General features: G+C 45.5%; 1 long non-coding RNA gene across 1 annotated transcript; it reads left to right on the top strand.

The window, feature by feature from the left end:
• The first annotated feature begins 2,835 nt into the window (after positions 1–2,835).
• LOC133019980 (uncharacterized) lies at positions 2,836–3,672 on the top strand. The gene is made up of 4 exons (XR_009682898.1): positions 2,836–2,895; positions 3,119–3,224; positions 3,344–3,445; positions 3,535–3,672. It is a non-coding gene; the product is annotated as an uncharacterized LOC133019980 (long non-coding RNA).
• Positions 3,673–11,510: the final 7,838 nt, after the last annotated feature.

Below are 11,510 nucleotides of genomic sequence, written 5' to 3'. Positions count from 1 at the left end.
TGGCGCAGCAGTAGGGAACTTTTTCATTCATCACGAGTACGGATATTGATACATTTTACTTGGACTGTACTGCTTGTAAAAGTTCATTATCCCTACCGGATACTCATGTCCTCCGAGTATTCAGCTCAACCCTAGTAGGTATCAGTTCAAATCACTTCGAACTTGAAGTTCAGTTGAGACACTTGGTTGACACCACAGCAGCATGGAGGCATGTTATGTTTTTTCTGTTGTTTTATTATGTCTGAAGATAGGTTACTAATCAGCTGTTTACCCCTGAAACTCCAAAAGTATTTTGCGAAGTCAAACACTTCTCACTTCTCTGGACTCCAAAACACTACTAGGGGTGAGTAGACAATGAATACATTTTTATTCCTGGTCAAACTATCACTTTAAGGTTAGAAATAAATCATACATTCTTCGTGGGGTGGCTGATCAAATTTTGGTAATAAAGAATGATCAGCAGGCCAAGCCAGAAATGCTGAGACTTGGAAAAGGAGTAATTCATGGGCCTATAATTCACAAGAGTGAGAGAGAAGGAGGGAGGGAATAAAATATTTCAAAAGGGATGGATGGATGAATGGATGAAGGGTTTTTGAAGGGTTGATGGGGTCAAGTGGGAGTATGAAGGAGGAGGTGGCGGAGGAGGGGAAAGATGGAAGGCCGTATTATGCAGTCACTGGTGAAAAATCTAAACTGCCAGCTGGCATGAGGCATCTTGCTGAGTCCAAATAATAAATGAGAAAGGTTCAGACAGTGTTTGGGGTTATGCCTGAAGGCAGTGAGATGCAGAAGGCTGGGCAGGGCAACTAAGCAGCCATACATTGAGATCTCTTCTATGTCTCTTCAACGCTGTGGCAATGTCAAATGACTTCCTGAGCACCAGGAACATTAATCATGCTGACAGAGAGTCAGGAACATTAATCATGCTGACAGAGAGTCACAACGAGATAGAGAGATCGCAAGAGATCTCACTGATGTCACATAAAAAGGTTTTTATTATGTTGCAGTCAGATCAGGTCCTTTCAGGTCTTCTTAATACAGTGGAATCTGCTGATTATTGACCACATTTGCCCTGGGCCAAAATGATCACTATATGTTGTTGATTTCTATGAACGAATTGCTTAAATTCTGTTTGACTCTCGCACACACAAACACTGACTCTGCTGCTCTCTCTCTCTCTCTCACACACACACTGACTCAGCTGACATCGCTGAGCTACAGTTTAAACGTTGATTTGTTCGAACTGACGCCATATTATCAACACTGATCATTACATAATGACCGTTACTTTTCTTATTGAGTAAAATCTTTCTTCATAGCTGTGCATTCACCAGCTTGTCCCGCTCTCTTGACACACACACACACACATGCAATCACACACAGTGTCATCAGACTCAGACTTCAGACTCAGACTGTCAAATTAGACTATGTTGACTTCAGGGGCACAGAGTCCTGGATATTTTGCCAAAGCAAACTAACACCTTTCTGAAAGTATATTAATCTCTGCCAAGAAGGTAATGTTTTATAACTGATTGATATTTTGAAGTTTTGTTTTTTTTTGAAGGATTAGAAAATAAATACTGAACAAATTTCACATTTTTTGAATTGAATTTTTCAACATTTTTTCTCAGAAAATTATGTTTAGATCTTTATGCAAAAATCAGACATGAATCCTCCAAATTCTGATTCCTCCAGAAGGTAATTTGTTTGATTGTGGTAAGAGAATCTTGAGGATTCTCTCAGGATTCATTATTCATAAAGAATTAGTGTTTGACACTTTTGAAATTATGATCCTGAAGTGTTTTCTTCACAGTTATCTCCAAAATTATTTGAATTAAATGACCATCTGCTGTTTAAGTATCAGAATATTGGCTATATATTAGGAGTTTTTCCATGACTTACTAGGGTATCATTCCAAATGACATACTGCAGACTCTTCCCTTTTATCTTGAAGGATATTCTGAGAATATCCAGTAATTTGTATTGCTCTTTGAAGTTTTACTTTGGTCTGGTTTGGAAACAATTACATTCTTCCTAAACACAAGCCAGATGCAGAGTCATAGCATCCAAACCCTATTTCCATATGGTTTTGTTGACATCTTTACCCTTGAATGCTTTAGAACAGAGATCTTCAACAGAGGGGTTGCACAATTTTTTGTTGTTTAAACAATTTTTTATATATTTTTAATTTAAAGGGCACATATAATGAAAATTCCACTTTTGTAGTGCTTCTTCACGTTAATTTGGGTATCTGGCATGTCTACCGCCCCAAAAACAACTGGAAAAATACAACTCTCGTGATTTGTTGTGGTTCCTCTATGTGAGCAACAAAACGCTAGAGGGCGTCGAATCAATCAAATCAATCAAATTTTATTTGCATAGCCCATATTCACATATCACAATTCGTCTCATAGGGCTTCAACATGTTGTGACATCCTCTGTCCTTAACCCTCAGCAAGAGTGAGGAAAAACGCAGAACAGCGTGAATCATGTATGTAAATTTACTAAACACCAGAAAGAACAAACTGGGCCTCAGTCACATACTCATCCCATATGAAGGTGCACTTTAAAAGCTGATTTAACCGCTGCTTTAAGATGACAAGGACAGTTGTGGAGATTTACTGTGAAAACCTCACGTCACTCGCGTCATCAGCTGATGGGCTCGTCCAATCACAGCCTTGTAAACGCTGTGCAGCGTCGAGTGTCCCGCAGACAGGAAGCGGCTCTTGTTAGCATGGGCGGAACGAGTGAGTCTGTTTTCGGGGTAAATAACTTGCTGAAGTTGACACAACGCTTTTCCCTGGAGGAGAAGATGAGTGCGTGTGTAAGCAGAGCCGCGGGCCCGGTGTGGAAGAGTCGAGGCGGAGAAGACGGGCGCACAGTCCCTGAGTTAAGGTAAGAGCTAAGCTAGAGACGCCATTGCTAGCTACCACTAAGCTAACTCCTACATCTGAAAGCATGCCAGCAACTTTGGGATAGCGAGAAAGTTGCTAAAATACGAATACAGCATCGAGTGCTTGAGCAGAACTAGTGCATGTGTAAATATGTATGAATTACTTAGATGTAACAGTTTGTTCTCGTTTTTTCATCAACGTGACTTTTTTCTCTGTTTTCACAGCCTCAGACCCCCCACACACACACACAAACACAAAGAGGCGGCCACTGCGCGTGAGGCCGAGACGCTGAAAGTCCGGATTTAAAGTGCGAAAAGTAAGCCATTGAATGTAAGTAACTGTTTATGAATTGTTTCGGTGTTTTTTTGCTGTGGATCGTCCAACGGTGATGCAGCGCGGCTATTTCCGTTTATTAATAATAAAATCATGTTACTCATGTTATTTTCCAGCTGCCTGTCCATGACGTACAAAGACACACTATGAGCCAGTTTGATCCAACAAGACCTTGCATCAGCATTGAGGAGTTCAGGAGTTGTCGGAGAAGAAAGAGGGTAAGGTTATATTCATTAAATAATTTTCCAGTTACATCTTTAGCTGTATGTTGTCATTGAACTGCTAATTTTACTGAATGTGTTTACAGCTGATTGAAGCGGGACAGATGACATGGATAAATCCTTCCACAGCCAGGAGCGCACCGACCCGTGTGCCACACTTCAAATAAGACTGGAAGCTACACTGATCTCACAGCTACACACCACAGACGCCTACACACTGGAGAAGATTCAGGCAGAGTCCCACAAAGAAGTCATGACCCAGAGGCTGCAGAGAAACATTTCAAGCCTCACCTGAGTTTTTGTACAATATTTGTGCTGTACGTAAATAAAGCTTTCACTCCACATATACCTTGTTCACATATGTTCCCTGTACAATATGTTCACCTATAACATCAAGCATCACATGAATGTTTAGTTTTAATTAACTGCAGTGCTTTTGGTAAAGGCTTACTAATAAATAATAATAAATATTAATATATACATTTTTATTATTAATATTGTGTGGGAGGGGCTTACCCCACGTGTGGAATGCTATGACCCCACGTGTGCACTGCAATGACCCATAGGGTGACCAATAGCAACACTTCTACCAGCCAATTACGAGTAGGGTTGGGTACCGAGAACCGGTTCCAATATGGAACCGGTTCCAATACAACCGATACCTACCCGGACCGAAATGCAACGGAGATTTCGGTGCCTCATTTCGGTGCCTGAGCCAATTGGAGACTGAGGTCTCCGCTCGTCCCGCCTCCTCACACTTCCGCTCCTTCCTTCACGGGAAGCGGCGGCTCCCGCCGGGCCCCCCCCCCGCGGCTGCCGGTGGACAGACTCTTGTCCCCGCGCTGCCCGCGCCCCGCGTGCGTCAGGGCTCCTGTGCAGTTGGGGGGGGTGGGGGGGGGGGGGCGCCGGGCCAGTTCCTCCGTGGCGGTGCGCCGCGAGCGGCTCCGGGTCGGCTTGGAAAGGCTCGGGGCGGGAGGAGCGAAGACCACGGCGAGAAATGTTTCATAAAAGCGACCGCATTTTAGGGGGACGAAGGCGGGCCGAAGCCTGCCTGCGACAGCCCCAGCCGCGGAGACACGGGGGTCTACGAGTGATGGAAAAGCGACCCTCAGTCTTCATTTGGCTCAGGCACCGAAGTCAGAGTCACGAGTCAGAGTGTGTGTGTTTTGTATTTATTTATATAAGTATAGTGTAAACTTTTGTAAACAGTTCGTATGTTATTCATAGTTTTAAGTTAAAAAGGGTTTTGTATTTATTTATATTTATAATCTATTTTAAACAGTTAATATATTTGGCAATAAAAAAAGCCTTTCTTAGTCAAGCATCGTTTTGTGCACTTTTTTGAAAAAAGTATTGGTTCAGGCACCGTTTAGGCACCGGTATCGTTTTAAAAGTATCGGTTAGGAACCGGTATCGGATAAAAACCAAACGATACCCATCCCTAATTACGAGTGACATTTAGTTTCAAGGGTCTGTGGTTTCCTCCAATGGTGAGTAGAGAGAGGCTCTTGCGAGCGGCTGGACTCCGATTCATATGCTAATTAGATCACACGTCGCGATCGCTCCGCGAGGCTCAGCGAGCCCCCCCGCGGCTCTCTCCTTTGTTCTCCATATCCCCCATAAGGGACGTTCAAGTCGTTTCTCTCAGCTTATTGTCACTGGCGAACGCCATGTAACGTCATGAAAACCGTAGGTAAATGCAGGGGATTAGGCTTGTCCCAAGAGATTTCCTGTGACAATAATACTGCTTTTCGTCTCGTGTACTCTACTTTTAGAGACTTTAGGGACGACAAGTATCTGCATCTGGGATCGGAGTGCTCTAGTAGGTTGATAAGGTATAAGCATCTCTTTAAGGTAAAAAGGCGCCATATTATTAAGGGCCTTGAAGGTGAGGAGGAGAATTTTAAATTCTATTCTAGATTTAACAGGAAGCCAGTGTAGCGAGGCTAATACTGGAGAAATGTGCTCTCTTTTCTTAGTTCTCGTCAGGACACGTGCTGCGGCATTTTGGACCAGCTGCAGAGTCTTTAACGAGTTGCTGCTGGAGCCTGATAATAGTGAATTACAGTAGTCCAGTCTCGATGTAACAAAGGCGTGGACTAGTTTTTCTGCATCTTTTTGCGAAAGGACATGTCTGATTTTTGAGATATTACGCAAGTGGAAAAACGCGGTCCTAGAAATTACTTTTAAGTGACTATTAAAGGACAAATCAGGATCGAAGATCACTCCCAAGTTCCTGACTGTGTCATTGGAAGCAAGGGCAATGTCATCTAGCGCAGCTATATCATTAGATAAGGTGTTTAGGGCCGAGTATTATAACCTCTGTTTTATCTGAGTTTAATAAGAGAAAATTGCGGGTCATCCAGGTTTTTATGTCCTTGAGACATGCTCGAAGTTTAGTTAATTGATTACTTTGATCAGGTTTTATTGACAAATATAACTGGGTGTCATCCGCATAACAGTGGAAATTTACCGAGTGTGTCCTGATAATGTTTCCTAGTGGAAGCATATATAATGAGAATAAAATTGGGCCGAGCACAGACCCCTGTGGGACACCATGGTTAACTTTGGTGCACACCGATGACTCATCATTGATTTGAACGAATTGGGAGCTATCAGCAAAATAAGATTTAAACCAGTTTAAGGCCGTTCCTTTAATGTTAATTAACTGTTTTAGTCTCTAATAAAATTTGATGGTCAATTGTGTCGAATGCTGCACTGAGATCTAACAGAACAAGGACAGACACAAGTCCCTGATCTGAAGCTATTAGAAGGTCATTAGTGGTTTCATTTGATCCTTGTGTACCACCTTGGTAGGGCCACCAGCCTCAGGCTTGACAGTATACGCAGGCATGTCTGGATGGTTCTGTGCGATGACAAGATAGGGGTCTGGTTCCCACTTGTCCTGGATCTTATTCCTGCCTCATGGTTTGTGGTTCCTCAGCAGAACTCTGTCTCCAGGCCGGATAAGTGCTCCACGTGCCAGCCGATCATACAGCCTTTTGCGTCGCTTGGAGGCATCTTGCATCGCTGCCCTTGCTGCATCCGCTGCCATCCGCAGTCTCTGATGATGATTTAACACCCAGTCATCCAGATTCTCTGCCCCACTATCGTCGAAATCCATTCCTCCAAGAATATCTCTGGGCAGTCGCGCATCTCTTCCAAAAAGCAAATAGAACGGAGAGTAACCTGTAGATGAATGAACGTGGCTATTGTAGGCCATCACTAATTCAGGCAAGTGCTCCTTCCAGTTCCTCTTCTTGTTAACTGGGAGAGACTGCAGCATGTCGTGCATAGTGCGATTGAATCTTTCGCACTGAGCGTTTCCCTGCGGATGGTAGGGCGTTGTTCTGCTTTTGGCAATGCCATATATATGACACAACTCCTTTATTACGCCGGCCTCGAAATTGCGACCTTGGTCGCTATGAAGTTGGGCAGGGAACCCATAGCAGGCAAACCAGTGTTTGACTAGAGCAGCGGCTGTGGTCCGAGCTGTCTGGTCTTTGGTGGGCACGGCCACGGTAAATTGTGTGAACATATCCATGAGGACCAGGACGTTTTCATATCCACCAGTAGATGGCTCTAGCAAGGTGTAGTCCATGGCCTCTTACGGGACCTTAACATTGCTGCAGACCATTGAGGCCTGTGTCTTCGGGAATACATCTTTAGCTAGGATGCACCTTTTGCACTTCTGCACCCATACCTGGACGTCCTTGGACATTGAAGACCAATACTAGCCCCTCTTCAACTTGGCCAAAGTGCCCTTCACACTAAAGTGACCACCATGGTCATGGTGAGACTCATAAATGGGTTGTTGTAGCGACCTGGGCACCATCAGCTGACAGATATTCACCCCGTCCCGTGGATCTTGCAGGTCTCTGACCAGCACCCCCTGTTTGGAATCTCAACCGTTCCCACTGTCCACACACTTTCCGCTGTGACAAGCGCATGCCTTGCAACTGTTGCTTTTTAGGCCTCATACCCATCTTCACAGCCTCCAGTAAGGGTCCAAGATCCTGGTCCTTCATCTGGAGTTCCCGAACCTTTTCCCAACTATAACCACAAACTCTGGTTCTTCGGGCGGCCTGGACAACCTGGAGCTGTCCTGCCTCCTTAAACTGGTCTTTACGAGCAGGCCACAAGCTAGCGCTCACTTCGTCTTCCCTGATCACCAGAAAGTCTTTACCAGTGTCTTTGGCCTCTGGTTCGATAGTCACCCGTAGGCGGGATAGCACATCTGCGTTCTGGTTAGACTTCCCTGGCTTATAGTGGACCTCGAAGTTAAATTCCGCTAACTGGGCCACCCACCTCTGTTCAACAGCCCCGAGGTTAGCGGTCTCCAAATACCGGAGAGTGTTATGGTCCGTGACCACTGTGAATTTTGCATACATTAGTAAGTCGCGTAATTTCTCTGTGATGGCCCATTTCATCGCGAGGAGCTCTAATTTAAATGCGCTATAAATTTTTATCATTCCCCGCCGAACCCCGTAAGCCCCGACTTGCATATGCCATCACCCGCTCAATGCCATCCTGGCGTTGGCTTAGCACCGCTCCAAGCCCCAGGCAACTTCCATCGGTTGTGACTATGAAAGGAATTCGGTAGTCGGGGTTAGCAAGCACTGCAGGAGCAATCAAGCAAGCTCTTATCTTATCAAAAGCTATTTGACATGCTTCGCTCCATGAGAAAGACTGGTGCTGCGCTCTCTTGTCCCCTTTTTTAAAGGTACCCATCAGGGCATGTAAGGGCATGCAAAGGTAATGACTGCCGGGGAAGCCCATGGGCTGCAACTCTCTTTCAAGATGCCTTGAGCTACGAGGTCTTGCACATGACTTCTTGGAACACATGAGGTGGAATCCTACGGTGTCGTTGTTTAATGAGATGGGCATCACCCGCTGGGACGCTGTGTTTTACTGTGGTAGTGTACCCATAATCTCCATCCCCTTGGGAGAACACATCACAATGTTTCTGGAGAAGCTGGTTCAGTTCACAAATTTCAGGGGGTGAGAGCCCCTGTACGTTAGCCTGGACGGGAACAGCCAGAGCTCCAGGGCATCCTTTCTCACGAGCAACCGCACCCTCTAAGGCTTGGACATGAACTTCTCCGTTGGTTTCTTCACACATCAGGATGTCCTTGGGGAGTACCTTCTGTGGCTTACTCAACTCTGCTACTCTCGACCTGGGGGGCAGCCTAACCGGTTCGTCTCGTGTGTTGAGCACCCTAACTGACACTTTTCCCTCTACTGCATGAGTCACCACATTGGCCACTAACAGTCCACGAGGCATGCTACTGGTTGGCGAAGCCTCAACTAGTACCTGACAGTGCATTTTTGGAGGGACCCTGCAGCAACCCTCAATGACCACTTCACTGCGTGGAGGCAAGATTCAAGATTCAAGATTTTTTTATTGTCAAATGAACAGAGATAACATGAAGTAGTCACTGTCAATGAAATGCTTGGGTCACACACTCTCTTTAAGCAATGCTCAGTAAATTCAACCCAAAAAAAAAATAAAATAGAAATAGTATAAAATAGAATAAAAAGAATAAACTAGAATAACAATAAAATAGAATATTTTGATGCAGCCAGTCAGGATGCTCTCTATGGTGCACCTGTAGAAGTTGCACAGGATCCTGGAGTCCATGTGGAGCCTCCGCAGCCTGCGGAGGAAGAAGAGCCGCTGCCTGGCCGTCTTCCTGATGGAGTCGGTGTGATGGGTCCAGGTCAGGTCATCAGTGATGTGGACCCCGAGGAACCTGAAGGTGCTGACTCGCTCCACCGGGGTCCCGTTGATGAAGAGGGGGGCGTGTTCCACTCCTTGTCCCTTCCTATAATCCACGATCAGCTCCTTAGTTTTGCTGACGTTGAGAAGGAGGTTGTTGTCCTGGCACCAAGATGTCAGGACTCTGACCTCCTCTCTGTAGGCCTTCTCATCGCCGCCGGTGATCAGGCCTATGACAGTGGTGTCAGTGGTGGCACCACAACTGCTTGACAGCCGGCCACCCTGACATACCCCATCTGACCCCTAGGGCCCACATATTGCTCTTCCTTTGCCATCTTTACAAAGACGCGACGTAGGCTCCCCGCCCAAACCGGCTGCTTGTGTCGATTCATCGCCTGGACCCCTTGCATATCAATACGAGTGTGGCTTTTGTCACGAGTGGCTTGAGAGGTCTCCTCTTCCTCTGACCAATCAATGGCAGCCTGCATCAGTAAATTAAATATCTGTGTTGGCTGCTCTTTTGCCTGTCTTTTCGTTTCCCTTCTAAGGTTATCATCTCTGAGACCTAGCACAAACTGTTCTTTTAGCATGGTGTAAGGGTCAAATATGCACTTGGGATCACAACGCTTTAAACAGCGAAGTTTCTCTTGAAGGTCATATCCATATGCCCGTACCCTCTCACCTGCCATTTGTTTCCTATCATAAAATTCCCTTAGCCTGACGCCCACTGGGGCCTTGTCTCCATATACCTCCCTCAGAATCTTGAGAACAATAGCAATGTCAGTCGTATCATCTTCAACCATCAGTTTCAATGTTACTTTGGCCTCCCCCTTTAAATGTTGCTTGACTTATTCGACTTTGTCTTCGTCAGGGATTTTGCAGACTACAATGTGCGATTTAAGTGCTGCAATCCATTCCTCAACACACATTTCACCTTGGCTTTGAGAGCCATTGAAGTCTGGGCATTTCCTGTCCCTTTGTATGAATACTGTGGTTGGGGTTTTCTGCTCTATGACCTGATTGGCCATCGCCAGAGCCTTCCTCTGGTCACTTCTAGCCTGCTCTAGTAGTACCATCTGTTCCCTCATGTGCGTTGACTGCCCTGCAAATTTATTTTGCAGCTCTTCAAATTGCTCCTTTAACGCATCCATGACTAATGACTAAACAGGGCTGGGATTAACAGGGAGGGTTTGTAACTAGGTATGTATCCTGTTCGTGGACGCCAATATGTAACAGGTGGAATCAACCATAGGAAAAGTTACATTTAACTTGTTTATTTTAATTGAAACTAAAAACAATTATTTCCCGCGGAAACACTTCCCCCTGCTGGAGACACTTTTCGAAACCAAAACACCTGTCCTACTCACCTGTGAGTTATTCTAACTGAAAAGGCACATTAACCAGAACACAAAATATCAATGCCCCGTACCAACATGCACTTGATTCACTGAATGTTAAATGACACACATCTTTCACAATCAAAGTTCACTCACAGTTCACACGTGCAGTTCAAAGTGATCGAGCAACAGTCCTCAAAGTTATCGAATTGTTCCCAAAACGGACATGACCGTCCTGGACACCTTGCTGCTCGTCGACTCACATGTGGCAGGGTAATACTCACGGACCCCCACTTTCTGTCAGTGTCTTGAGAGAGGGAGGGGGAGAGGGCAAGTGAGCTGCGGGCCGTAGCAGCTAAGCGGCTAGCTGTCCCGGCAACACCTCCGGCTCTGCGGGCACTTCAAGGGGCTGTAGCGGTGAGACGGCAAGCTGTCCTTGTTCACGGACGTGGTCCCCGGCGCTGGCGACTAGTTTAGCTAGTTGCTAAACTTAAAGTTAACTTCTGTCATTCACGCCACTCGAGCATGCGGGAGCTCTGCGGGCGCAGCCATCGTCACTGTCGTCATCCTCCATCGTCTCCTTGTCCCACCCCCTCCGCTCTCTGATTGGCTGATCCTATTGCCAAGATTGGCTGGACCTATTGTGGTGCTATTGGGTGTAACACAGGATTGATGTCCCAAAGCATCTCAGGGGCTGCACATGTAGAAATATGTCCACACTCTACATATCCTTAACTGATTAGATATTGAATTAAATCGAGATCTAGTGAACCAGAATCAAATTTATTTGGGAAACCATCCCTAATTAAGAAATAAGCAATGCAAATTGACGTGTTGACGTGCCAAAGGCGCACTGAAACATTTTGAGGACAAATAATGTGCACCAGTGTAACCAAAGTTAGTCTGGAGCCCTGGTGTGATATATGTATTAATAATAAATAATAACTTAGTATGGCCCTGGAAGGATGTTATAATAATTAAAATGGCCCTTGATTGAGAAAAGCTT

Source organism: Limanda limanda, chromosome 14 (genome assembly GCF_963576545.1).
Source record: "Limanda limanda chromosome 14, fLimLim1.1, whole genome shotgun sequence".
Lineage (NCBI taxonomy): Eukaryota > Metazoa > Chordata > Actinopteri > Pleuronectiformes > Pleuronectidae > Limanda > Limanda limanda.
The sequence above is the reverse complement of the archived record's forward strand: the minus strand, read 5'-3'. Positions and strand labels throughout refer to the sequence as shown.